This window comes from Marmota marmota, unplaced genomic scaffold, assembly GCF_001458135.2.
Source record: "Marmota marmota marmota unplaced genomic scaffold, marMar, whole genome shotgun sequence".
Taxonomy (NCBI): domain Eukaryota; kingdom Metazoa; phylum Chordata; class Mammalia; order Rodentia; family Sciuridae; genus Marmota; species Marmota marmota.
The window spans coordinates 34,688,903-34,716,834 of record NW_026000026.1 but is presented as its reverse complement, the minus strand read 5'-3'; the positions used below and the strand labels follow the sequence as shown (position 1 = coordinate 34,716,834).

Genomic DNA, 27,932 nt, shown 5'->3' with positions numbered 1-27,932 from the left:
CCGGGCGGGGGTGGGGGGTGGGGGGTGACAAGCAACTTGTGAAGGTTGATACAGCGGGAGCCACTTTATTGCAGGACAGCAGAGGTATATATACTTAACTAATTACACACAGCTTAACTTAATTAACATAAACTAGATACAGCAGTCAGTCATTAAGGAATCCTCATCATCTTAATTATACACAGCTTAACTTAATTGACATAATCTAGACACAGCAGTCAGTCATTAAGGAATCTCCATCATCTTAATGGCTTGCTGGCCTTACTTCTCAAACCACTCCTCTTGGCAAAGTGCCAGGCGCCATCTTGACTTGTCTGTGGCCCTCATCACTTCATCTTGGATAGGGAGTTTTTGACCCTAGTTGGTCCTTTCCAGAACTGTTGTGGTGACCATCCTACTCCTAGGTGCTTCATCCACAAGTCAATTCTATGTTAATGTGGATGCTAGGGTCAATGACCTGACAAACTTTAGTGTGCCTGCTCAATTAATGAAATTTCCCTTCTGAAATACATTGAGAAACCTATGGCCATAAATCCTGACTTTACAATGATCTCAGTAGACTCTGTCAAGTATTAGCTCCATTGATCTTTCTTTCGTGATGCATTTCTTAATTAGCTCCATTTGTTTCCACCTGTCTATTCTCAGGATTAGTCTAACTGTTGTTCTACAAGTTACTCAATTGTTCATTAAAGGCAATTTGAAGGAACCCTGTGAGCCTGCTATGTTATTGGTTCACATTTCACTGCTCATTACTACTTACTCTCTAACACTCTTCTTCCTATAGATTAACCTTGGACAGATGCTGTATACTATACACTTTTTTTTTGATTGTGTCAGATTTACAAATATGCATAAGATAATCCAAGTCTTCAAGATTGTCAGCCTCATAAAAGGGAAAAGACTAAAGCAAGTGTGTGTATTCGAATATCAGACATGGTGTTTTAATTAAGAATTATAGTCCATTAGAAAGCTCTGTCGACCCAATATTTTAAATGAATACTGGATAAGTTGAAAATTGTATTTTAACTCAAGTTTTTATATATGTATGAGGTGGTGGCTCCAATGGATTTTTATAATATTATTTACCCCTCACTAAGGGAGAATTTAGAAAGTTATAGACAAAAGTAATGATGATAATGATAACCAATAATAACACTAAAAGAAGACATTGAATTTCATGTGAATATGTATGGGGTTGTTTCCTAATTGTTCTCTCATTGTTCATTCAAATAAATTACCAGTGCTAAAAGGTAAAACACTCTTATGTTTTGATCAAAATGAATTTGGAGCTGGGCCCAGTGGTACACGCCTGTAATCCAAGCAGCTCTAGAGACTGAGGCAGGAGGATCATGGTTCAAAGCCAGCCTTAGCAACTTAGCAAGACCCTAAGCAACATAGGAAGACCCCTATGAAACTTTGAGATGCTGGAAATGTTCTGGGCCTATGCTGTCCAACATAGCAACCCCAGACCACTGTGATTATTTAAATTAGTAAAAGTTAAAAATAAGTTCCTCGGTCACATTAGTCACATTTAAGAGTGCCAACATGATGCCCAAAGTTTAGAGCATTTCACAGTGCAGATTTTTGTATTAAGGATACTCAACTGGTACAGTTTATGCAAATGTTACAAATCCAAAAAACTCTAAAATCTGAAATACTTCTGGCCCCAGCATTTTTGAAAAAGGATATTCAACCTGTATTAATGTTGGGCTTGTCCTGAGTGATTTGAAAAACTTGCTTCTGTTCAATGCAGACCCTTTCTTTATCACTGATTTCAAGGCAACCAGGAAAAGCTGGGAAAGCAACTAGTGAGAAAATGGCATATTTAATTAACCTAGACTCACAATTCCTCTCTTCTTTTTGTTCTTCATTGATTATTTCCTCATGTTCCTCCTCCTTGTCCTTTTTCCCTCTTAATTTTCTTTTCATATTTTGAGGATTTTAGCAAAGGTGACTCATTTTTCTGTTCTTCATTAATTTAGGTCTTATGATTTATAAAGTAGTCCATGAAATACCAGCAATGCTATTTTCACAAACTTGTTAAAATGCAGACCCCAGGGCTTCCAGCCAGAACCCACATTTCAACAAGAGATCCATATGGACACATGACCATTAAAGAGGCATTAGGGCAGAAGTCTAAAATCAATGAATAAAAAGGAAAAAGAAAGTAGTATACCTGGTATGTTGTATGACTTCACCAATAAATTACTGGATCACTTTGTAAGCCATTATCCAAAATGAATTATAGACATAAATTGACCATCTGTTGTTTGCTCAGTTGAACACCTTGTAGAGAATTGTTGCCTTCCTGTGGGATTCCTCATCTCACAAAGAAACTGAGTCATCCATGTTGCAGTCCATCTTCTAACAATGTTATGTGTCAAGTGCACTTTACACATTAAAAGTGAAAATTGCTTTTTGATGTATTGTCACTCAGAGTGAAAAATGACATACAAAAAGATAAATGCACCATTTTAAGCCTTTGACTAAATGATGGCAATTTAATAAGAAATAACTTAGTACTGACAGCTTTCAATTAATTGCTGAAATTGAAAGAAGAAAAAGAATGAGTAAGCCCAAATGTCAGATAATTAGTATTACTTATGGTTGGCTTTGTAATGTATGTGCTCATTACTTTTGACTGGTGATGACTTCATTTCAAATCACATGTAGAACATACTCTGAAAATTAGACTTGGAAAGGGCAAGGTGCTTGTCTACTGTCCTTTTTTCTACCCTCCTGTTCACCTACTAGTAAAACTTTTTCATCAGCTCATACCATAATAGCTCATTCCCCAAGAGACCTCTCAGCATAGCAAAATGAGCTGAATTTGCTCAGAACAGGAACCAAATCTCAGTAGTATGGAAAGCTCTGCTTGAAATTGAGAGTGATTTGGAAACCAAATAAGAGCCCAATCTAAGCGGTGTGGGTGTGCCAACCAGTATACCAAAGGCAAAATGAGGCAGGCTGAAGTTGCAGTGTGGATGACCTTGAGCCAGTGTGGCCCGTCTTTCAAGATGGTAGTCCCACTGAACATACAAATGTAAAGTTTCAATGTGATGTTGCCTTTCATCAGAGAGTAATCATAATGTTCTGCCAATATTCTATTCAATCTGTAATCCACCTGTCTATCCACTAGGTAACCCAGTGCTGACATGTTCTTTTCCATACTGTTCACTTATTAATATTTTAGTTATTTACCTACTCATTACACATTTGAGATGGGGATACCAGTGTAATGCAAAAAGTTCTTACTTTTAACAAGCTTAAAGGAACTAGCTCTTCTATCAAGAGCCAGAGTAAGGAACTATTAGATATAAATTATTTTTTTTCCAGAAAAAGTCATATTGCTTTCTTGGGCTTTTATTTCCATTTAATGAACTAATGTTTCAGGGCATCTTTAGGCCTTGGATTAATTTACTATGACTACTGCAACCAATTACCACAAACTTGGTGACTTTGAGCAGTACAAGTCTGTTGTCACAGTTTGGAAGCTGGAAGTCTGCAACTGTTATCAGTGGGCTGAAATTAAGGTGTCAGCAAGGTCAATAGGAGAGGCTCCAGGAGATTTTAGGAGTTCTGTTCCAGCTTCTGGTGACTGTCAGTATTCCTTGGCTCATGGCCACATCATTAAGTCTTCAAGAACAGCATCTTCAAACATCTCTCTTCATGTCTTCTCTGCTGTGTCATTCTCTCACCCCATCTAGCACAAGCATTCTCTATCTGTCTATCTTTAGGATACATGTGACATTTAGGGTCTCATCAATCCATCTCAAGATCCCTAACTTATTCACACTTGCAGAGTGTTTGTCATATAAGGTAGTATTCACAGAGTCCTGGAATTAGGACATAGAAATCGTTTGAAGGGCCATTTTTCAGCCCGCCACAGACTTCAAGGAATTATGACATTTCCCTTTAAAATTTTACTTAGTCTTGAGAAATTGGTATTATGTCCAGCACATCTTTGTTCCACCTTATACAATATCAGGAGTAACCACTAAGTAACAAAGAATATGCGCAAAATGTAAGCACAATCTTGGCATCACAAAATGTGCCTTTGGATGGTCCTTGAAACTCTTATGCAGCTTCATAAAACTCAGTTTCTCTGCTCTGGGTGTTTCTTGGTTTAGGGTAACTGATGAGCATTACCTACCAGTGTGATACAAGTTAGTTCAAATAAAGCAATTCAGATTTAGAGCTTCTCAGTTTTTATATTTTCTTAATCACACAGGCAGAGAGCCCTATGTAAAGTTTATTTACTGGCAGGTTGTATCAGATAAATCCATAAACTCCAGGTTAATTGCGTGAAGCAATGGAGGCAGGCCAGGAATACCTGCTTAGACCTTAGAAGTTTCTAGGCCATCTTCCTTCTAATAAATCCCAGCATAGTTTACCAAGAGGTTTGTTCTTGTCAAGGTGAACATCACTTCTTTGGGGATATTCCAAGTTCCAGACCCACTGTTAATTCCTTTTTTCTCCCCACATATGAATTATGTTTTAGACCAATATGGAGAATATTCATTTGTGACTCTGCCCAGTTATTGGTAGAACTTTTGAAGCCTTGCCCTTTGGAGACCAGATATGCAAATATATCTTGAAAACCACATTAGATAGTAGGTCCATTCTGAGACGAGTATGTGTGTAGGTGTGTGTGTGTGTGTGTGTGTGTGTGTGTTTTCTACAAAAGAAGTCTGAGGCAAATATCGGAAATAAAAGGAGACTAGTATAACAGCAAGTGTTTGGGGAATGTCTGCTGTTTGAATAAAACTTGGTATATTTGCTAATTCTGAAGATGCCTTAGGGACTTTGGCTAAGAAAATGATCACCAGTGTGTGTAATTTATTTATAGGATATTTAGATGAATTTAGTGCACAAGATTAAAACAATTAAAACCCATTTCCATCTGATGAATGAGAAAGAGAGTGACTTGGGTAGGATAATGAGACTCATGTTTTTATTTGTGGTCAAAACTGCTTTAGTTTGTTATGGAGACAATAATAAAAGTCAGATGATTCTCTTTCACTTTTTGTTTGGCTTTTGCATGAAAGAAACAGGGTACACTTGGCACCTGATATTTACAGTGCCATCTGTCTATTAGTTTCCTTGCTGTGAACAGATTCACAGTAACATGTGGGTGGTTGGGGGGAAATCCTTATTAGACTCTTTTCTAAGAAGGTCAACTCTGTGTGGCATCTGAATGCCCTTGGGTGGTGAGGGTTGGAGAATGCATTGCGCGGTTCTCAGTTTTCCATGCCCTGTCCCTTAAGAAGATATGCTGGTGCTGGGACCACCGCTGCTTTCCAACCTCCCTTTATATCTTTCCAGGGTAGGATTTAAAGTGATCTCAAAAAGGCAGAAGCCCAGAGTAACTACTTCCAACATCAATCTGATATTTTTTCAAAGTCAATTCTTTTAGGAAGGCAATAAGGAGGATTTTCTTCCCTGCTGGACATTGGGAACCTACTTAGTATTGCTTATAGAAGTGGGTATATCAAAGATTCCACACAAGGTCTCAAGAGACCCCCAAGTCTTAACCAGTTGCCATATCACTCCTATAACAAAAGCCTTTGCCCTCAGCAACTGTCCTCATGAGAACGTCTAACAATTTTTAAAGCACCTTAGGGAATGTAAAGCAATTTATAGATACTCTCACTTTTCTCCTCAGAATCTCTCTCTGAAGCAGTCTAGGCAGGTATTAATCTTCAATGTATAGTTGAGAAAATTGAGGCTGAGAAGTCAAGCGACTTGCCCAAAGTCACATCATTCTTAATCAACAGAATATATGTAGGCTAGAGTCCATTCCTCCAAGGAGCTTAATCGGAAAGTTTTATGTCTAATGATGACAGACATATTCAAATTCCTTCAGGGACTGTGTGGATGAGGTTGAATGAGTTTGGTTGAGGTAAGAAAAAATGTTAGGCTGAAAGGTGACCTAAAGGAGTGTGTAGAGTTGCTTACGGTATTGTATTGTTATTCTGTGTTAGTCAACTTTCAATCACTGTGACAAAATACCTGAGTTAAGCAACTTAAAAAGAGAAAAGACTTATTTTGATTCACAGTTTTGGAGGTTTTAGTCCATGGTTGGTTGACCCTGTTGCTGTGTGCTTGTGGTAAGGCAAAATATCGTGGTGCAAAGTGCATGGTGGATTAAAGCAGTTTAGCTCATGGCAGCTAGGAAGCAAAGAAAGGGAGGGCCCTGGGCCCTAATATCCCCTTAAAGGTACACCCATAATGACCTAACTTCCTACCACTAAGCTTCATGCCTATAGGTTTCACCACTTCCCAGTAGCACCCCAAGATCACAACGAAGACTTCAGCATATGGGCCTTTGGGGAACTTTTTAAGATCCAAACCTTAACACAGTCTCTTCTTTCTTTCCTTGCTTCCTTTCTTCCTCTTTTCTTTATAAAAACAAGTTTGCCATCTTATTGGATATTATGGAGCCCTAATTTTATCACTCCCATCTTTCAACTTTGCAGAAAATTTGAAAGATAAATTACACAAAATTTGTAGACGATGATTGTCCATCAAAGGATCTTGCATAAATGAGGGTAACTAGAGGTCAATTGGTGGGTAGGGTTGGGTAGTAGACTGTGAGAGATATATCCAAAGTGGCAGGGAAAAGATTTTGATTGATCATCTCAAGACTTTGTATTTTTCGAAAGGCTTTTGCAGAAGGCTGAGGCTAAGAGCTCATCTATCTAAACCCTTTTATTTTTGAGCATTTCAAAGTGTGAGTAATGTTATCAGTTATCTACTCCCACAACAATGCTCCATAACAATCACAAAACCTTGTTGTCATAAAGCTGTGGATCTTGATTATTAACTCCTATGATCGTGGCTTATCTTGATTCACTCATTTATCTGTACTTTGGACTATTGGCCTCAACTAGGAAGACTGGGATAATTCTAATCTGCAACATTTCTCTCTCATCCTTCAGCAGGATAGCCAGGTCATCATGTTCTCAGGTGAGAGCAGTAGAGCAAAGGTACAAAACGTCTTTTAAGTTGTAGCCTTGGAGAAGGCGGCTATTATCCAGTCCATAGGCCAAAGCAAGTCACGTAGGGTAGGGAAATGTACTTCACCTTTGGGGGGGTGACTACAAAGTCACATGGTTTTGGGAGAGGTGAATGATGGAGGTATTTCTAAATCTATCAGAGTTACCTAGCAGGTTTGAAATAAAAAAAGGATAGAGCTAGGCCTCTTTTCCCACTCCTGAAATAAAATCCTTTCATGTCATTTTTTAAAAGAATCTCAATTTGTCTTCCATGTGCCCTTCCCCCCCTCCTCCACAAGTAATCCCTTGGTATTTAGAGCCCCCAGGTTGCTGCCAGCCCTCTTCTAATCCTTCAGTTATGCTGAGGCCTTGTTCTCCACCAACAGTCACCTAATCCCTGCCAAGGTATTAGTGCTTAATTGAGGTGTTTGCTGATAAAGTCCAGTGGTGGCTCCAACATTTTTACCACCAAAGTACACTTTTAATTTCTTTTCCCTATAGACCCCATGTTTGGAAATTGTTTTGTACCAGGGTTCTTAATAATTATTTTCTCTTTACAAATAAAAATGTGGACAACTGCCAAATTGAGCTTCTGGTTGGCATGAGATACTGAAGTGAGCAAAAGGTAGACAAAAGCAAAAGCTGTCCGTACTTCAGTTGGCTTGGCCCTGTGTCTTCATGGTAGCTATCCAAGGTCAGCGAGGCCTTTTGACCCTCATTTCTGTCTTCACCGATTCCAGGTTGAGTCATGGCGATAAGGTATGCTTCTATTTTGAACATTTTCTTATAATATTAAGATTCTTCTATGGACAAAGAATCCTTCCCTTCTGTCAGTTGGTCCCTTTCTGCAGTAAAATCACTTCAAGTCTTTTATTTTCTTTCCTTAAAAAAAATCACGATTTAAAATAATTTTCCAAGTAGTCATTGATGCCTCTCCTTGTCTAGAACCATATAAGACTAAATATTCCAGGTTTGTAAAGTTATCTCTACATTTAATCTCTCCTGTGATATAAAGGTAAAAGGGAAACTTGTCAGGTTCTCTCAGATTATGCTTGAAAGATTCTTGATTATTTATAAAGGATTGATTATTCAGTCTCAATCAGAAATATCATTAATCAGACCCCTTATAATTAAGTTGGAGTAGAGGAAGAGGTACAGGTTCATGTTAGAAACTGATGTCATTTAGTTCTTGGCTAAGACTGCTTTAAAAATCAAAAGAACATGTGGGATGAGTTTAAAAAAACACTTCCTCTTGGGCAGATAATTGAGTTTACTTATTTCTGAGTTTTTGGCAATTTAAAACTCAACTAACATAAAATACAAAGGATGATATTAGAAGTTTTAGTATGATGTTGCAGCTTAGTAATGTATTTTGCAAGCATGAAGCATGCAAGTTTCCTTTTATCTTTTTATCACAGAAGAGATTAAATATGGAGATGATTTCATAAACCTGGAATATTTAGTCTTTATATTGTTCTAGCCAAGGGGAGAAGTCAATGAGCTCTTAAAAATAGTCATAAACTGTGATTTATTTATTTTTTTTAAAGAAAAGAAAGGACTTGTAGTGATTTGACTGTAGAAAAAAAAAAAACTTTTCAGTGTGCTGTAGCATGCTATTTGAGAGACTTTGCATACATTACAGAGGATTACAAATAATGGATAAAGTACCTGAGGCATTTGCAAGAGGAAGAGTAATCCCTATATGCATTTTAAATTTATCACTCACTTATTAAATATGGCAGAGGAGTTAGAACAGTGCTGTCCAAAAGAACTTTCTGCAGTGATGGAAATGTTTCATATTTGCTCTGACGATATATAGTAGCCATTAGCCCCATGTCATTATCAAGTACTTGAGCTGCAGCTAGTGCAACCTCTGAACTGAACTTTACTCTTAAAAAACAAAGCTTTTTCAAATTATAACAGTCCATATTTAAAGTGTATAATTGATACATGATTACAAATATGTACAACTATGAAACCCCTCCCTCCCAAAATTTTTCTTGTGGTCTTTTGAATTTTTTCCTCCCATGTCTCTTACCATCTATCTGCATCTCTGTCCCTACACAACCACTGATCCTATTTCTGTCACCATGTTAGGATTGTGTTTCCTACAGTTATAAATAAATGAAATTATATAGTATGTGTTCTCTCTCTCTCTCTCTCTCTCCTTCTTCTTCTTTTTTGGTCTGGCTTCTTTCACTCAGAATAATTATTCTGACCTTCATATATGTTGTAGCATGTCTCTAATTCCTTCCATTTTATTGTGACACAATATTCTATATTTGGATATACCCAGGTTCTTTATACATGCACCTGTTAATGGACATTTGGGTTGTTTCTGGATGTTGGCTGTTGCAAATAAAGCTGCTTTGAACGTGGTTGTCAAGAATGAACATCGGCTTTCATTTCTCTTGAGTAAATACCAGGTCATGGAATGGCCTGATCATACAGTGGGCATTTATGTAATATTTAAAAAAGCTGCCATGCTGTTTTCCAAAGGGCTTATAGCCTTTGCATTCCCACCAAGAAGGTGCAAGAGTTCGAGCTCCTCCACATCCTTATGAATACTTAGGGTGGTTAACCTTCTTAATTATAGCAATGTTAGTAAGAGCATAGTGGTGCCACATTGTTTTCACTTTAAAATTTTCTAATGACTAATGATATTGAACATATTTTTACCTGTGTACTTGTCAGTTCTATATTCATGAGGTATCCGTTCATGATTTTTTTTAAATGTTGGCTCATTTTTTGAGTTGTCTTTTATTTATTATTGATTAGTAATGAAATTAGTACTATTTTCTGTCTACTTATTCAACTATTGAGATAGCACTGAATCCCAATAATAATTGTGTATGTGTCTATTTTATCTCTGAAGTTCTGTTAGCTTCTGCTTTTATGTATTTTGAAGCTTTAATTTTAGACAATATAAACATTTAGGATTGCTATGTTTTCTTGATGATTTTTCTGTGTGTAATTTTATACTCATTTATTTAATTAATTACAACTTATCTTCCCTACTAAACTGTTACCTGTGTGAGGCCTAAAGACCATGTCTGAGTCATGCACGATTCACTCTTCAGTTCCTAGCCCAGTATCTGCCCTTTTTAAGCTCTTGGTAAATATTCATTGTTGAATCTATTTCTGAGAAAGCAGGTTCTTCCAGGCACAAATTAGAGTACAGTAAAATGCAACCAAAATGTGTGTTTATCAACCAGTACCAACAGTATTAATAAGAGATAGATGCTGACATTGCTTCCAGATTATTCTACTGATCTGGGGTTGTAAATAAGCAAAGTTGGCCACTGATATCTCTATGAAAGTTCCACGTCATTTTTTTTTTTTGATACCAGGATGTGAACCCAGGGTGCTTAACCACTGAGCCATATCCCCAGCCCTTTTTACTTTTTATTTTGAGACAAGGTCTCACTAAGTTGCTAAGTGATAAGCCTGGCTTTGAACCTATGATCCTCATGCCTCAGCCTCCACCTTAAATAAGAGAGTTACAAACCATTGAGCTAAGTGGAAGAAATCACATGCAGACGGACGTCTTTCAATATTATATGGGAGTGGGTGTTGGAGGTGTGATTGAGGGGGATAGGGTAAGAGGGAATAAAGGACTGGAGAGAAGACATGACAGACCAGCACCAGATTGGAGTGTCCTTGAACTCTCTACAACCCTGTGTAGGAGAGGGGAAGTGTGTGGGCACATGTGTTCCAAGTGGAATTACTGGATCTATTAGAGGACTAGATCTCCAAGAGAACCCATATGAGTTTATTATATCACAAAGTCCTAGCAGTGGTAATCATGCTAATTTTATCTTAGAAGGATGTAGACTAGAATGGCCACAGTATCTTCAGTACTGGGATTCTGAGTGATTTTATTTATTTTATTTTACTTTGTGCTTTCAGGTTTTTCCAATTTGTCTACAGTGAACACATCAACACTTTATAATCAGTTTTAGATGTATGACTTTGTCCATTTACATTTGGTACAAATTATTTATTTTGTAATTTGTATTTGGAGTGCAAATAAAAATCTACTCTAAGAAACACTCCAAACAAGCATTACTGAGTTATCAGTTATTTGGCTGCCTAAATGCTTACAATGTTTTATTGATGTTAGAGTACATAACCTGTTTAAATTTTTTATGTTACATAGAAAAACTTACAGAAGAAATATATATTTTGCATTTTCCGCACAGCTATAATTTTTATCTAGAGGTTTTATAGCTTATTAAAATGCAACATGACCTCCATACATTCTATTTGATATAATGCATCTATAGATCATTTTAATGAGTTCATTTGACCCTGGAGAAAATCCTTGTATGTCAATCTTTAATGTAAATGAATTCCATTCTAAAGACTTAATAATGGCATTGGAGGATTATTATAAAATTGTGCTACTAATTTTTTAACATTTCATATTCACTTTAGACTTCATAAAATATATTTTATTATCCATTTTACATAATATAAATAAATGTGTTTTTTATTTGGAATATTTATAACTTAATGGATTTATTCTGGTATTCCATTATAGCTACAAACATTCCTCTATGTAAAATATTTGAGTTACAAATGAGCCAGTTTCGAGTAATATATTCTACACTTCAAAGTATCTATTACAAAACAGACTTATTTAAAAGCTAAATGAAAAACCCAACTGGTTGGCATCAGATTTTGCATTACTCTATAATTTCTATCAAATTTTTCTTGGAAAATTTATTAAACTGTTACAATTTGAAATCCATTCTTTTTATCTCTTATTACTATCATTCCTAAGATCTTCAAGTCAATACAGTAAGTCACAGAGTTATTCTAGACTTACAGTGCCCAATGTGGAAGCCCCTAACCACCTGTGGCTGTTGAAAACTTAAAATATGGCAACTCCAAAGAGAGATATTCTGTAAGCATTGAACATACACTGGATTTCAAAGACCTGTTCTGAAAAAAAGGAATGAAAGTATGTCATCAATATTGTTGAAATTATATTTTAGTTTTATTGGATTGACTAAAGCATATTATTAAAATTAATTTTCTCCCCTTTAACGCAGCTATTGAAAATTTAAAACTTTGTGATTCACATTTGTCATTCATGTTATATGTTTATTAGACAGGGCTATTTTAGAGCTTGTTTCTTCACCTAGGAAATACGTTTTGCCAAAAATTGTTGGCTAATGAAGCCCCTAGTGCTTACATAAAACAGAAAGCTTTGGTAAAGTAGTGTCTACCCAAGCTTTCTAACACATGTCAGCATCCACTGGACCTCTCTTAGTTGTTATATATAGCAGTGCAGGAATTTTCCCTCTTCTGACCTTTCGGTTTTGTTTTTGAATAGCATTTCCTATTGAGCATTAATGTACACAAATCCCAGTCATTTTTCATTGAAGAACAGGTAATAATAGACATAACATAATATAATTTAATATACAAAAGGTTAGCACAGCAAGGCAGCTGATGAAATTTTGAGATCAGCAACAAAGAGCTGATGAAACATAAAATCACTGCTTGGGCTAACAGTGGTAGCTGGTTCTGCAATTCAGTGTGTGCGTTTGTGCATCAGCCTATGGGATTCAGCATGGCATGTCAGAACCCACTTACATCATCACATCTTCTCTAGACTCTTGTCAAGGATTTTACTTTTTACAAAACATCTTCAGCACTTACATGCACATATTTTTTCTTTTTGTTGAAGGTTTGTGATGCAGAATGAAATGATAAATATCCAAATTCAAAGCATGGGCTTGAAATTCTTAAGTTTCTTGTGCCACTGAAGTATTGTTAAAAAGTGGAAATTTCCCATCTATTTATTTTCATTTTTAATTGATATTTTATGGTTATAGATGTGGAATTCATTTTGGTATACTTATACATGGTGTAATTTTGTCAAACTTATTTCTGCGCCCCCCCTTTCCTATCCCTTTCCTCCTCAATCATCTTCTATTCCACTGATCTTCCCTCTATTCTTATGAGATCTGACAGACCCTACCTTTCCCCCTTACTTTACTCTCACTTCCACGTATGAGAGAAATAAATAGAAGGAAGACCAATAGATGAAGGGGAATGGGGTGGGAGGAAGGGTAGGAAAGAGTAGGCACTAGGGACTGAAATGGAGCAAATAAATTCCATGCATGTATGATTATGCCAAAGTGAACCTGCCTATCACGCATAACTATAACACACTAATAAAAGCATTGTGATAAAAGATGTCTCCATAAGAGAAGCGTCCCTATTAAAGTTTTGTTTTCTGAAAATACACCAGTACAATACCACTAATAAGTGGAAATATTCTTTTGTCATGGTAGTTTTATTGATAAAAGCTGCCATTTTGTTTAAAAAATAGTGAATATGGAAGGATTAAATCAAGCCATACCACTTTTTATTAAAGATCTAAACCTTTAATTGCTCTTATATATTTTAATTTATAGTCTGGCACATATATATTTTAAAACTCATTAGATTTATTATTTTAAATTAGCACTACTGTATATTGTTACATATTACATATGGTTTTATACATACAACTATATATAGTAGTTATACATGTTATATGTATTGTATATAGTATATACAATTATATATAGTTATATATGTTACATACAGAACTACAACTATTTTACATATGCATTTCAGGGTTATTTTTAGAAGAATGCAATTTAGCATTTTTTGGAAACTTCTAATTTTCTTGAAATACAGCCTTTATATGTATGTTAAAGGAAATGGTAGTCTGGATTTTGATTTCTCTTTGTTTGAAACTAGATTTACACTGTTCTTTACTAAGAGAAATGATTCATCTCCAAAGAGATTTCACTGAACTTCCAGAAGCACTTGGCAATATAGAGAGGCAGGCATGAACTTAATAAGCAGAAAATATTCTAAGAAAACCATTTCAGTTATTTCTGTGGCTCCCCACATGTATTTCCACTGCTGTCCTGAGCTACTGGCCTCCAGCTCAGATGTTTAGGTATGGTATCTGAGTTTGCAAAACGTATGATTTTTCCTCTAATGTGGTCTCTTAAAAAAAATCAAGTTTAAACAAGCCTTAAAATACAAAGTGAAACTTCCCCTTTTCCACAAAATGTGACTGTAGAGCAGAAGTCACACAGTCCAGTGCTGTAGGAGCAAAGCAGGTGACATAAATACAAAATGTGGATGAGTAGAAATTGTGGAAAAGTAGACAATACATACGTATCATGTATCTCTTGAGATATCTTTTTGCTGACAAAGAAGACAGATTATCAATAAATCTCTCTTATAAAAAAAATGACTTTGGCAAGAAATTTCAGGTTATGAGAGATACAGGTTCTTTACCAGTCCACTATCACTGCATAGCAGACTACTACCATAGAAGTCCACTACCCAATGCAGCATCATAAGACAAAAGGGGTTTACTATTGCTCATGAGTCTATAAGTCAACTGGGAGAATTTTCTGGTCTTGTGTTTTGTTGAGTAAATAGCTCTTTTGATATTGACTGCATTCTCTCATATATTTGGGGTCCTGACTACTGGAACTATGGGTGTTTTCAGATGTCCTCAGTTAGGACAAATGGGTACCACCCCACATAGTCTCTCATTATTCTCTGGCATAGAATATTTCTTTTTTTTTTTGTAGTCTTTATAGTAATTTTTTATTTGTTCTTTTTAGATATACATGAGAGTAGAGTGCATTTTGTCATATTATACATACACAGAGTACAGCTTATTATAATGAGGAGCCTATTCTTATGGTTGTACATGATCAGAGTTACCCTGGCCATATATTCAAATACAAAGCTAGGAAAGTTATGTCTAATTAATTCTACTGTCCTTTCTATTACCGTCTTCTGTCTCTTCTCTTCATTTCCATTTGTCTATTCCAATCGACTTCTTTTTTTTTTTTTAATTTTTTATTGTTGGCTGTTCAAAACATTACATAGTTCTTGATATATCATATTTCACACTTTGATTCAAGTGGGTTATGAGCTCCCATTTTTACCCCATATACAGATTGCAGAATCACATCAGTTACACATCCATTGATTTACATATTGCCATACTAGTGTCTGTTGTGTTCTGCTGCCTTTCCTATCCTCTACTATCCCCCCTCCCCTCCCCTCCCCTCCCCTCTTCTCTCTCTGCCCCCTCTACTGACATTCATTTGTCCCCCTTGTATTATTTTTCCCTTTCCCCTCACTTCCTCTTGTATGTACTTTTGTATAACTCTGAGGGTCTCCTTCCATTTCCATGCAATTTCCCTTCTCTCTCCCTTTCCCTCCCACCTCTCATCCCTGTTTAATGTTGATCTTCTTCTCATGCTCTTCGACCCTACTCTGTTCTTAGTTACTCTCCTTATATCAAAGAAGACATTTGGCATTTGTTTTTTAGGGATTGGCTAGCTTCACTTAGCATAATCTGCTCTAATGCCATCCATTTCCCTGTAAATTCTATGATTTTGTCATTTTTTAATGCAGAGTAATACTCCATTGTGTATAAATGCCACATTTTTTTTATCCATTCGTCTATTGAAGGGCATCTAGGTTGGTTCCACAGTCTTGCTATTGTGAATTGTGCTGCTATGAACATCGATGTAGCAGTGTCCCTGTAGCATGCTCTTTTTAGGTCTTTAGGGAATAGACCGAGAAGGGGAATAGCTGGGTCAAATGGTGGCTCCATTCCCAGCTTTCCAAGAAATCTCCATACTGCTTTCCAAATTGGCTGCACCAATCTGCAGTCCCACCAGCAATGTACAAGTGTACCCTTTTTCCCCACATCCTCGCCAGCACTTGTTGTTGTTTGACTTCCTAATGGCTGCCAATCTTACTGGAGTGAGATGGTATCTTAGGGTGGTTTTGATTTGCATTTCTCTGACTGCTAGAGATGGTGAGCATTTTTTCATGTACTTGTTGATTGATTGTATGTCCTCCTTTGAGAAGTGTCTGTTCAGGTCCTTGGCCCATTTGTTGATTGGGTTGTTTGTTCTCTTATTGTCTAATTTTTTGAGTTCTTTGTATACTCTGGATATTAGGGCTCTATCTGAAGTGTGAGGAGTAAAGATTTGTTCCCAGGATGTAGGCTCTCTATTTACCTCTCTTATTGTTTCTTTTGCTGAGAAAAAACTTTTTAGTTTGAGTAAGTCCCATTTGTTGATTCTAGTTATTAACTTTTGTGCTATGGGTGTCCTATTGAGGAATTTGGAGCTCGACCCCACAGTATGTAGATCGTGGCCATCTTTTTCTTCTATCAGACGGCGTGTCTCTGATTTGATATCAAGCTCCTTGATCCATTTTGAATTAACTTTTGTGCATGGTGAGAGAAAGGGATTCAGTTTCATTTTGTTGCATATGGATTTCCAGTTTTCCCAGCACCATTTGTTGAAGATGCTATCCTTCCTCCATTGCATGCTTTTAGCCCCTTTATCAAATATAAGATAGTTGTAGTTTTGTGGATTGGTTTCTGTGTCCTCTATTCTGTACCATTGGTCCACCAGCCTGTTTAGGTTTCTGTTACTGATAATTAACTATGCTCATTTTGTAATGAAAAGGTAGTTATGGCCAGTATATAAACAAATAAGGGTGTTTGTGTCCCAATAAAGCTGAACAAAAACTGGTTATTAATGAAAAAAACAAAGATATGACCAGGGGATGTAGTTTGCTATCTCCTGCTATCAATTTCTAATTATTTTGAGATATATAGCATATACATATCTCAGTGCTTGACTCTGAGTTCATCAGTTTCCCCATAATTATTCTTTTTCTGTTTAGGATCTAAGATCATAAATTGCACTTATTGTCATGTCTCCTACAATCCAAGATAATTGTTCATTATTCTTCTTCATGAACTTTGTACTTTCAACATCATTTTGTGTAAAGTGTCCCCCAATTTAGACTAGTCTGGTGGCTTGTTATTAGATTTAGGTCATATACAAATAAAATCTATGTGTATATAAGAGTAATATATATGATATATACACAATGGAATATTACTCAGCCATAAAGAACAATGAAATTATGGTATTTGCCAGTAAATGGATGGAACTGGATATTATCATGCTAAGTGAAACTCAAAGGCCAAATGTTCTCTCTAAGACACAATAAACAGGGGGTAGTGGTGGTGGTGGAGAGAATTACTTTGGATTAGACAAAAGGGAATGAAGGGAATGGAAGGGGGATGAGAGTAGGAAAGACAGCAAAATGAATCATATATAACTTTCCTATGTTCATACCTGAATACACCACTAGTGTAACTCCACATCAGGTAAAACCACAAGAATAGTAAATTATACTCCATGTGTTTAATATGTCAAAATGCACTCTACTGCCATGAATATCTACAAAGAACAAATAATGTATATGAATATTTCCTGACGCTGTCCACTGAGAAAGCCTAAAATCAACGGCACTCCAGTAGTAAAGGCATACCTAGTTCTTAAATCTGTGTGTTATCCTATAATAAAAATATCTGAGACTACAATTTATAAACAGAAATTTATGTCTCACAGTTCTGAAGGCTAAGAAGTTTGAAATCAAGATGCCAGGCTGGGTATGGTGGTTTACACTTGTAATCCCAGCAGCTCAGGAAGCTGAGGCAGAAGGATCGCAAGTTCAAAGCCAGCTTCAGCAACTTAGTGAGGTGCTAAGCAACTCAGTGAGACCCTGTCTCTAAATAAAATACCAAATAGAGCTGGGGATGTGGCTCAATGGTCAAGTGCCCCAAGTTCAATCCCCAGTACCCCTTCTCACAATAAAACCAGTTGTGTATAAATGGGTCAACAAGTTCATGAATTGCAAATGAGTAGCTGAGTGATGGAAATTCAAAGAAAACCTGCAATGCCCTGAAGTCTTAAGCTTAAGAAAAGTTGTACAAATTTGATAATAATCCTTGAAAATATCATACTTCAATACCAAAAACTTGAATAAACCTCCTAAAATGATAATTTTTTTTTATGTCGGCCTTTCATGGAATGAACCTATGCAATTAGGGAAACCTGGATTTTGTGATTCATTCATTGATTTATGATTCAGTTTCTGTTACTAGTCTACTACTTCATTTTATTTGTAACATGTAAGCAACCAGAGGTTGAAAGCTGTGTTCTGTCACCAACAGCCTTTAGGATTGGCCTACGTGAAATGTCACTGCATTTTTCTTATTTGGGTAAAGAGGGAACATTGTGTACTAGGTTTCTATTGCCGTCAAAATGCACAACAAGCAGCCACACATTTATTTAGCTTACAACTCTTCCAGGTTTAGCTGACCGAGGCTGGGCTTGCTCATGTATCTTAGGTTAAATGTGGTGGGTTATCAATATGCCTCTGCTGATTTCACTGGGTTTGCACCTTCACATCAAAGTACTCTTCCCTGACCCATGATGGCTTTGGTTGGGGTAACCAGAGCCACACAGTTTCTGTTCTTATGACTCACATTCTGTATCTGTTAGCCTGGCCATGTTTTCATGATGACACGAGACGTACAGGAACCATACAAAATGTTTAAGCGCTTGAAAACACAGGGCAATTGGTAATGTCCCATTGGCCAAATCAAGCCAGATGGCTGACCCTCTAATCAGAGGAAGCAACCTACAGTTACAGGGTAAAAAGCACACATGCATTGGCAGATGGAGAATTGGGATTTTGTTTGTTTGTTTGTTTTTGTAATCTCACAGTGTCCAATTGGAAACCTGGGTTTTCCCAATCAGTATATTGAACTCTCTACTCTAGCTGCCTCCCAGCTCAGTACTTAGCACTAATATCCACCCACTATATAGATCCAAATGCCTTCTCTCCCACCTCACAACCCACCCTTCAATGAGTCATCTATATTTTCAGAGGGTACCTACAATTGGACCACTTCTCATTGTCCCCACTTCCACCATATGTAAGCTGCCATCTGGCTTCACCTATACAACCTAACCAGCCTTGTAACCAATATCCCTGCTTTCTACATAGCCCTCCTGAGAGTTGCCAGCACCCCAAGGAATACTTTCAATATACAAATTAGATCGTGTGCCTTATGTTCAAAGCTCTCCAAATGCATCCTCATCAGACTTAAAATAAAATCCTGAATCTTTAGAATTTGCCTATCAGTCCTTCCAGAATCTGGTCATTAGCAACTTACTCTACCTCATTTTTTAATATTCCTCTTTTCTCACTGATTCTACTAAAGGTACACAGGCTTCAGGACATTTGTACATTTACCTCTGCAGCCTGGATTATTGTCAACCATGCTGGTTAACATGCCCATGTACTTACTTTCTTTAGGTTAGGTTTCTCCCCAAACCTCTTGGGTATCTTCTCTCTCTTTACCTTTCTTTTCTTTTCCTTTCTGTCTTTTATCTCTTTCTCCCCTTCCTCTTTCTCTCTACCCCCTTCTCTCTTCTCATCTCTCCTCTCTCTCTCACGTTTTTTCTTTTTCTTTTTTTTTTATGCTGTGGATCAAACCCAGGGCTTTGTGTAAGGCTTTTAGGCAAGCCCTCTGCCATTGAGCCACACTCCATCCTTACTTGTATTCTTGACCTCTTTCTTTAATAATTACCTGTCACTTTCATTCCTGATCATTTTTTCTTCATTGCATGCTACTACTAAATACTATAACATATATTTGAACAAGAAAACAATAACCTAAAAAAGTAGAATAAAGTCCTATAAAAATTATACCTAAAATGATGATATTCCCAAGAAGACTCCATGGTAGGTAGAAGAATCGATAGCAGAGATTACTAAAACTTTGCTTCTGTTAATTTACAATACTTAGTGTGCTTTGTTAGCTAAATACCATCTTTAGCAGTGTCTCATCAATGCTATACTTTCTAGACCATCTCTATAGGTACACTAGAAATATAGAAAAGTATGCATGTTCTGACAGCAAGCTTTGTGCTCATGGGCTAAATATTTTCTCCCTATTAACTTCAGCCTCATGGGTACTGTGATGTTCTAGACAAATCTGGATAGCTGTTGAATAATGTCTAACCCAGGTGACTGGATCAAGGTAAGAGGAAACTCTGTCATGATGGGTGGGGGATTATCTTTGCCAAAACATGGACTTCTTTGCAGTCTCAGGAAGATAGGAAACAGATTTTAACATAAGGTTTCTTGGTTAGTTAATTGAAATGAACTTCACGTGACATGCAATAAACTATTTTAAAGTAAATAATTCAGTAACATTTAATGCATTTGTAAGGTTGTGCAACCACTAATTATAGCTAATTCCAAAACACATCCTTCCCTCCAAAATGAAAACTTATACCTGTGGAGTGGTTATTCCTCATTCTGCTGTGCCCCAGGTCCTTGTTAACCAACAATCTGCTTTCTGTTGCTATATTTTTACCCACTCTGGATATTACATTTAAGTGGAATCACACAATTTGTGACTTCTTGTACCTGACTACACTTAACATAATGTTTTTGAGGTTTATCCACATTGTAGCATGTATAAGTACTCCATTCCTTTTCTTGGCTAAAAATGTTTTATTATATTAATATGCCACATTTTATTTATCCATTCATCCATTAATGGATATTTGTCTTGTTTCCACGGTTTGGCTGTTAGCAATAGTGCCTCTGTGAACACTCATGTTTAAGTATTTATTTGTGTACCTATTTTCAGTTCTTTCAGGTAAATACTTAGAAGTGGAATTACTGTCTGACCACAACTACAATGTGATGTTTTAAAATGTATAAGATAAAATGCCTCTAGTTATGAAGGAAACCAATTAAATTGAAAACAGTTATAAAATATCAAATGAAATAATTTTATGACATGGTAACATATATATTTCTTGGTTTCCTAGTGCAAGATCTGATGGCAGATCTAGTGACTGGTGTACATTCAGAGCTTGAATGGCATTTCAACACGTCTGCAGCAACTATTAATGTAGTATGAAAAGTCATGTTTTTTTGGTGACAGGTCCTTCTAATATTACTGGGGTTTGTTGCCTGTTAAACCCTAATGAACATAAAGATGTAATTTTCTCTTCCCTCCAAATTCAAAGAAGATTTGAGTTGCATCTAAATAAGCCCCAGGATTGGCAGTTAAAACCCTCAGTTAAGAAACCCTATTTTAGGGAGAGGAAGTGATTGTGAAAATGGACTCCAGGCCAGCCCCTTTTTCTCCATGCATATTCTCTCTTTTTTCACCTCTTTTACCACTGTGATTCTATTTTGTCCTGTGTCACAGGAAATATATAAGCCCAGCAGGATCAGCTGGGACAAGTGCATGTCTGTGAAAATGGAGGTTATAGAATCCAGAGACACTGTCTTCAGGTTTGACTTTGACATGGGATTTTCAGCAGTTGTCTTTCTGTGTTTTCTGTATCAGATTAAATTCAAGTTAATTTCTGAATAACTCAAACACTTCACAATTAAAAATAATTTCTATAGACCTCATGGTGTATAAAATTTCTGATCATTGTACACATACCTAATCTCATTTAATCCTCTGAAAATTGCATGGGCATATTCTGTCTTTGCCTTGAGATTAAGTTGAGGAAGTCTAGATTCAGAATAATTTAGTCAATTAAATGTATACATCAACTATTTATAGATACCTGGCGCATTTAGCAAATCACAACCTTAAATGCTTTTTCTATTGGACCAGAAAACCAGCATATCCAGACTTAATTGCTCACTTTGTTTTTCAGTATAAAGAGTAGTTACTCTGAAAATAAAAGCTAACACATTACAAACTGCTCTGTCAGATGAAAAGATCGTTTACATGAGAATATTATAATCCACAGCCCGAAAAGTACCAACACTCCATTGTCTCAGGGGAAATTCTCATAAACGGAGGCCAGACTTTTCCTCTAGGAAAAGGTACAAAATGTTTTTGGAAACCGAACTCTATTACCTGAATAGAAAAAGAAAATAGTGCTCAATCTGTATTTGAGGAAATCCAAAAACAGCATATAGTTCTGAGGGAGCTGAGAAGTTCCCTGGAGAGGATTCACCGTATTTGACAAGTGCCTGAATAATTACTGCAAAAATCCAGTCCCATATGTCACAGTTATCTTGCTTTGAATGAAAGAAAATCCATTTTTGAGTGGATTAGGGTTTCAATTCCCCCAGAGTTATTTATTCAACATTTTAGTGTTGTGTTTATGTTGCTTTCTTCCATGGAAGAAATGTGCCTTATTCTAACAGCAAGGAAAGGGGAAAGGACGGGAAGCTCTGGTTATAAATATTTTATTGTATATAGAGACAAAGATCACAGGGGGGCACATGAGTAGCGGGAAACAAATGTGATGTTGTTTTCAAATCTTCTAAGAAGGTTTATATTAAACTATCTCTGCCAGCTTGTTTTCTGTTTGGTTTTTACACTGTCAAACCTGGGAATGGAACCCTTTTGTGTATTTGGAGCTCACCTACTAGATGAGTGTAGCAGCTAGCAGAAAGTCAAAAAGGATCCATGCTCTAGGGTAGACACAGAGAAAAATCTCTTGGAAAATGGCACAGTTGGTGAAGACATCTTTTCAAGTATGATCATCCATATTAATTTTTTTTGGAAATGTTTTATCCTTATAAAAAATAAGTTTACAAAGGTGTTAGCTTTCTCTGTACAATCAGTTCTTTTTCTTTTTGTACCACCCAATGCCTCTGAGTTATTAGAAAACTTTGACCTGATGGAATTTAGCATCTTTCATGACTTCATAACACATTGGAGTTCACTTGACCAGAACTCAATATTAATGAGGCCAAGATCAAGTCCCCTTTCTGAGAAAAGGAAGATTAAAGCCCTGTTTTTCTCATATAATGGCACAGACTACATCTCAAACCTACAGTTCACAAATTTGCATCTCTGAGCACCGCAGGAAGTGGATGAAAGGGGGAATAATTCCACCAACCTTATCATATGGCAGGGCTGATAGGACCCATCTATGTCATGGTGCCTCTGAACCACCTTAAAATGTGTCCCCATAAGGGCTGAATAATGACTTAAAAATATAGTAATTATCATACCTGAGCAAAAAAACATGCAGGGACTATGACTGTTTGGTCTAGTATTGTTGATGACAAATCTTTGTTCTGCTGTACACAAAGTAGAATTCTAAAGTTTGTAGTAATTCACCAGTGAGCTCAACAATGTATTCATATTTCAGAGTCAGGTTCCATTTTTAATGCAGTATTATATTTTTTAATACCATAAATGATGGTCTACACACCAAATATTGAAGAGAATCTATGAAAATAAAATGCACAGAATGGAACTTATGTGAAACTCAGTTATGTCTTAGTGGTGGGTGCATCTCTATCTAAATAATACACACATATCAAAATCATAGAGAGGCTTCTACACATAAGTCAAATTATGAATGATCTAGGACATTCCCCCCAAAAAATATTATTCTCAAGTGGCAGGTTATTGCTCTTTGGCAACAAATGCTAAATTCAATGACTAAAACATGTTTTCTCTAATATGTGGATGCTAATTCACGATAAGGCAGGGGGTACTAGGAAGAATAGCATTTCCTTAGATTAGGTAGAAGGAAGTGTGATGGGAGGGAAAAGGAGGGGTATTAGGGATAGGAAAGATAGTAGAATGAAACAGACATTATTACTGTAGGTATATATGTGACTACATGACCAATATGATTTTGCAACATGTACACTCAGAAAAGTGAGAAATTATATCCCATCTGTGTATGATATATCAAAGTGCATAAATGCATTCTACTGTCATGTATAATTAATTAAAACAGATTAAATTTTTTTAAAAAAGAATTTTAAAAATGTCTGGGTTGATTTGTCACACAGCATGAGCTAACCTACTTTAGTATTCACTATTGGCCAGTTAGTAATTCTGCATAGGCCATTTTCATATTACCCTGAAGATCACTCTATGTTCTACAAAATGGCACTTGTCTCTATTTTTTCAGATGAATCAATAATCCCAGGAACTAATGCATCATCTCTGATAGCATAGTTAATAAAAGGTGGAGCCAGTCTGTTGATACCAAAGCCAAACCCTTTGGGCAGTTGTTCAGTATCTTTTTTAATTGTTGGTGGACCTTTATTTTATTCATTTATTTATATGCAGTGCTGAAAATCAAACCCAGTGCCTCACACATGTGAGGCAAGCACTCTACCACTGAGCCACAACCCCGGGCCCAACCCCTGCCTTTTGAAGGTTGTAAATGCAAATATTAATTTTAATTGGCATCAGCGCATCCTATTAAAATGTACATTAATCACAAGTTTAGAGTTTTCAGAACACAGCCTACTGAACACTCAGATTGCTCTTTTTAACTCGGAAATGGAGATATGGCTTTATCAGATAAAGTTTTCTTAGTGACAGGTTTAAGGAGAAATTTGAGAGGAGAGTTTTAGTGGTGATCTGGCACATATTGAAATAAAGTTATGGTGTTTGATTTTTTTTTTTTGATGGATCTAGTTACTTTCAGTGCAAATAGAAAATTTTAAGTAATACTAATTTTAGAAAATGAAATTTAAAAATGATCAGTTGTATAGAAAATACAATTGGTGTATAATGGTACTAATAAAGTACAAGTTAAGATGCATCTAATTAGTTTTCTTTTTATTTATTTTAGCTCCTGGGCTCTGGAACTATCCTATCAACAGGATAGGAAAGAATAACTGCTTTTACTTTCTAAAACCTTCATGAAAAATACGAAGTCTGTATTTAATACTTCCCTGCCCTATGTATATAGTATTTATGGTTTGCTCATTTGTCAGTATTGTGATGAACCATAAGCAAGGTTAAGAACTTGTAAGATCTACATTAAGCTTTGAGCCAGTGTGTATATAGTTGATCCTCATTATTAGTATTTACAAATTCACCTTTCAATATTTTTCAAGATTTTGTATTTTGTGTCAAGCCATTACTGAAATCCTAATTTGGTGATTTTAGGCTTAGAAGGCTATCATGTGCCCTATGGAGAAATGCACATTAGATAAACTGTATCCAGGCATGAGTTAACAAGGCTGTTGGATGTTAATTCGGTGGTGAAGAATCAACAATACATAGTAAATAAAGCATTTTCAGCAGAAATTCAAATAAAACAAGGTTATGCATTAATTGATTGACAAAAGTTTGAGGCAAGAGATTTGCAGAAAACTATGTACCCTATGTTTCCTTGGGGGGCAGTTGTTCAGTATCTGCTAATGCAGTGTTTGTGATGACTTTGTAGAACATAAGTACTTCACATAATGAAAATTAGTTATATTGCCAATATAAATCCAGAGATTAAGGGACCAAAACTACAATTCCTGTCCCCATCTATTGTAAAGATGGATTCATAATGTAATTATTGCATAGAGTAGAGAAAGTGCAGTAGTACAGATGTAGGCAAGGTGCTAAGAGGAGTCTAACACTACCTGGGGGTATCCAGGTAATAATATGTAGATTTATAATTGCATGCCTAAAAATATATATAAACAGTAAAAAAGGATATACACGTGTAGGAGATAGTAAAGGATATATTTATGTTTAAGAAATATTTTAAGGTATTTATTTATTTTTAAATAGAACATAATGTTGGTGGGTTTCTGAGTCATGTTGGTACCTTGTTTTCACAGAAATACACTGTGGTGAAATGCTTCTGCCTCTTGCCAAAATGAACACAGAAGAAAAATGAAGACTGAAGAATTCCAACGAAAAGTCACAGAACAGAAATAGCTGCACACCTCTGTAGTCTCTAATCCATCTACAGCCATCGTACAAAAGGTGGGGAATAAGTTGCATTGTGGTTTTGGCCTTTTAAATTTTATTTTAAATTATACAATACTAAAAAAGGCAAACTAGTGCAGTTATTTATTCAACAAATACTCCATGGTCCACTTCTGCATGCTGCAGACTGTTTTATTGACTTATAATATGATAGTGAGCTAAAAAATGCGAAGATGTAGCTTTGAATGAATTGCCTTTTAGGGGAAGAGGTATTTATGTAAACATATGGAAAGGAAACTGGCAGGCATTGATTATGTTTATGAACATGATAAACAGGCTAATGAGATAAAGGGTGATAAGGGGCTACTTTAGTTTGGGTGTCAGAGAACCTCCCCAGAGAATTTAAGATAAGGACTGAATGATGGATAAGAGCCACCTGAGTAAGTGTTTGAAGATAGCATTATTCATATACCACCAAGTGGGATCCAGGTGGATACTGTCAAGGCTTAGAAAGTCAGCCTCTATGGCTTGAAGAGAAGGGATTTGGAGAAGCATGGTGTAGGAGATGAATGTGGAGAGTCTTTTAGATGTGGAAAATTGTCTTCATTTTATTTCAATGAAGACAGAAGTCACAGAAGAGACATATTAGCAGAGAAGTAGAAGAATTTACATGGGGCAATTATCTTAATCCAAAAACTAAAAGTCTGAAATGATTCAAAATCCCAAAGTTTTTGAACACCAACTTGAAGCATTTTGAGTTTGGGATTTTCAGATTTGGTTTTCTCAACCAGTGAAGTCTTTGCAAAGTCCAAAATCTGCAAAAAACAGAACAACAACAATAACAAACAAACAAATAAACAAACAAAAAACACCCAAATCTGAAATCTGAAATACTTCTGGTCTCAATCATTTTTGGATAAGGGCCATTCAAGCTATATATTTTTAAAAGGGCATTCTGCTTTACTATAGCTAACTAATAGGCATTGGGTTTTCAGTAGTGGGAAACAGGGTACATTCACCCAGGTAAGAGATTCTGGTGTGTTGGCTTAGGAAAATGTCTTTGAATATGGATGAATTTAAAATATATTTCGGATATATTCCAGAGCATAGATGACCACCAGTGCTCTTTATGAATCTCCACATATAATTCTTATTTCCTTGTGTAGACTATACTGGCCCTTTTTAATATACAATAAACAGTTATTTATTGAACAAACTCTTTATGGTGTATATGTCTGTGACCTGTTTCTGAAACTTAGAATGTGTTGACATTAAATTGTGAAAGCAAATAAAATTCTGCCCTGAAATTTCACATTTCAGGTGGGTTATCTTGTAACATTCAGATGCTTGAGCCCTCCAGATATATTTGAGGCTCCTCTCCTGCTTCTTACATGGCTCCTGAATTTGGGAGAATATTGTTTCTCAAACCACTGAGAGATATCCTGTATGAAAGGTGCCCTTCTAGATAAGAAGCATATGAATTTTTAAGGACTAGATGCTTAGATCAGTCAAGCATGACTTCAAGACTAAAACTTTTATACCTATTTTTTTATATTCCTTGATGGTACATTGAAGTAAAAGCTAAATACAACTTAAAATTGGTATCTTAGAAGGAGAAGAACAAATAAATTTAAGCAAAATTTTCCAGAGAAACTAACATAGTCAACAATTAATGTTTCATGTCCTGGAGTATGTACCCCTATGCAAAGCTCACAAGGGAGGTGGGAGGATAAGGAATATAGGGGTCCAAGTGTGCAAGAAGCCATCAGCCATTGTTGGAGCATGGAGGTCTGTGTTCAGAAGAGTTATTCATGATAACCTAACTGAATCATATTTTAAGATCTGAACAAAGTACAGAGTACTGCTTTCCAACTCTCATAACTATTTGAAATGGTTCTCAAATTAGATGTTATAGGAATCCTTCCTTTCTCCACCCCAGATCCCTCTCAGAAGACCTTAATTAATAGGAAATAACCTCAGTGAAGCAATTAAATAGTGTTGGATAATTGAAGACTCATGCAATTCCACAAGGTATACATATGTAAAGCTGTATTAGATGGGATACAATAGGAGATATCAAACACAGGCCAATATCAGAGAAATATGAGATTTCAAGGCTAGGCTCAGGGTCCCTTCTCCATCACAAAAGATGCACTTCTTCTTCTGATCCTGAACCATCAAGATATATCAGTGATACTTTGGTCTTTGGGAAGCCAAGACTCAAGCTTACTGAGAAGTGTTATGTACCCTACTGTTCAAGTAACTAAAAGCAGGCTAAATGGAGTAATACACAGTTACCAAAAAAAAAAAAAAAAAAAGCTGCCGCGGTCTCGCAC

General features: G+C 36.2%; 1 protein-coding gene across 1 annotated transcript in view; it reads left to right on the top strand.

Annotated features, from left to right (window-relative positions):
• Pak5 (p21 (RAC1) activated kinase 5) overlaps nucleotides 1–27,932 on the top strand; it is a 290,034-nt gene that overhangs the window by 100,236 nt on the left and 161,866 nt on the right. Inside the window, exon 2 of the mRNA XM_048811304.1 lies at nucleotides 25,506–25,653. The gene's annotated coding sequence lies outside the window, so the exon portion shown is untranslated. The remainder of the gene's footprint in view (nucleotides 1–25,505; nucleotides 25,654–27,932) is intronic.